This window comes from Macrosteles quadrilineatus, unplaced genomic scaffold, assembly GCF_028750875.1.
Source record: "Macrosteles quadrilineatus isolate MER2022 unplaced genomic scaffold, UCM_ALF_1.0 Scaffold_2__2_contigs__length_208266976, whole genome shotgun sequence".
In the NCBI taxonomy this organism is placed as follows: domain Eukaryota; kingdom Metazoa; phylum Arthropoda; class Insecta; order Hemiptera; family Cicadellidae; genus Macrosteles; species Macrosteles quadrilineatus.
The window spans coordinates 169,130,707-169,133,058 of record NW_026542595.1 but is presented as its reverse complement, the minus strand read 5'-3'; positions in this window follow the sequence as shown (position 1 = coordinate 169,133,058).

Here is a 2,352-nt window from a genome sequence, read left to right as displayed (position 1 = left end):
TCCGGCGGATCCGGTAGTCCGATATCCAGATCCGACCATCACTAAAATAGACAGTAAACATTGATAATCAACTTTTTTGGTTCGTGCTGATTTAAGAATGAACCAGAAGTATTGAAAGCCAACAAATATAAATGTGAAAACTAAGTAACAATACTACCGTACGTCATAAAATAAACTCCATTTTATTTAATACAGGTCAATAATAATAAACTTAACGATTGCTTTATTGATATATAGGCTTATTCTAATTGTTAGTGAAGGGTGAATTTCCTTAGGCCAACCATAAAATTAGCAGTGTCCATTAATGAGGTTAGGTCAGCAACTATCCTCTTGTTCATAATTTTATTTAGTACATTTTTTACTTTAACTTTTTTTAAGGTAAAGGATCCATTACAGAAACACATGTTGTATTTAATTTTTGAAGAAAATCATGCCGTGCTGCACCGAATCGAATCGATTCGAATCGAAATTCTTTGAATCGCATCGATGCATCGAATCGAAAAAAATATGCTGCATCGCACACCCCTAACGACAGCCGAATAAAAGTGTGTGAAATAGTTGAGGCTACAGGTGTATCGCAAGGTACAGTGTTCTCAGAAAATGACCGTATTTTTTTAGTTTGATTATGGATACCAGCCCAAAGCCCAGTTTTGGCTATTGACGTTAATATTGGCAATCGGTCAGTGGAAGCATGTCGCAACTCCGCTAGCCAGCATTGTCTTGCAATTTATTTGGGGTTTTGTTGAGTGTCACAAAGTATTGACATAGACTATATATACCTATAGTACGTATATATAGTCAATGGTATTATTGAGTACATCGATTGCTATTGCTACATCACGTTCAGATGTTTGGATCGTGGCATGGAATGTGTGGCCTGATTGTTCTGCTGACATGAGGTGTCATCATTCCGTGTGACGTGTAGGACCACCGAACCTTGGTAGACAGTCAGTCAGAGTTGGGTTTGAAGAGTCGGTGAGCCGCGATTATGCGCTATCTTTCCCTTCTTCGCTGGTGGGCATGTCCGTTTCCCAAATATGTTCATTTTAAGTAGTTTCTTCTAAATGGTCTGTATTTTCAATCGCTAGTAACTTATTACAAATTATTTTGTTCATTTAACATACCGTAAATAATTAAGTATTAAATTCTCTTCTGCATCGATCATTGAGTTTCTACCCTGCCCGTGCGTGGTTGCTACGGTAGAATAGTTTACATTGACTACCTGGCAAATGGACAAACAATAACTGGAAGGTACTATTTCTCATTATTAAGCCAGTTGGGCAATGAAATTAAGGCAAAACATCCCCATTTCAAAAAGAAAAAGATCCTCCTTCATCAAGACATTGCACACCTGCAGGGTTTCAATGGCAAAAAGAATGGCCTCATCCACCGTATTTGCCAGATTTAGTCCCTGAGTGACTTTTTACTTTCTCCCCCTATACCATAGTATATGGAGAAAGTATTGTTTTCGTCAAAATTTTCGAGATTGAGTTTTGAGTGGATATATTCATTTTGGGTCCACCTGGACCCAAAAAAGTGGTTTTCGAAGTGATGTCTGTGTGTCTGGATGTGTACGAGCTAGCGACTACACCTGTGGTCCGATTTTGATGAAATTTGGTATGTAGGTTCTAATCCATGGTATCTCCAGGCGTTTTTTCATTTTTTTGAAATTTTGATTTTTAATGGGGATTTTCCCATAAAAACCGGAAAAATAGAATTTTCTCAAAAATGGCCTGAACGATTTTGATAAAAATTTAGTATGTTATAGTCCTTTATATTTTGAACAAAATGGTACAAATCCCATTTCTTTAAAAATAACGGTTCAAAAGTTATTGTCAATTATGTTGTTTTCCCATAAAAGCCCGTAAAATGACGGAAAAATCGGATTTTCACAAATTGGCCCGAACAATTTTGATAAAAATTTAGTATGTTATAGTCCTTTTAATTCTGATTAAAATTGTACTAATACTATTTCCGTATATTTACTCTCACCGCTTAGACATGATAAAGGTTGTTGACAAACTTATGGGAGAAAGTATGTGTCAGAATGCTGATACCGTTTATTTGATTTCATAAACGTTTTGGACTATCACAGAAGAGTATTTCAAAAGCCTTTCCAGTTCAAACTAATTTGGACAACATAAGGAAGTTGGAGAAACATTTAGATAGCCCAAGTGTGTTGAGGAAAGGATATTATGTGAAAAAATCAATCAAATTTATCCCATAGAGTTGTTGTGTTATTCTTTCTTTTTCTAAAGACTTATTGAACCACCCTCGCTAGCACATTAGAGATATTATCCTCCAGATTCAGTTAAACATAGGAACATTACTGGTTAAATTGAAATACACACG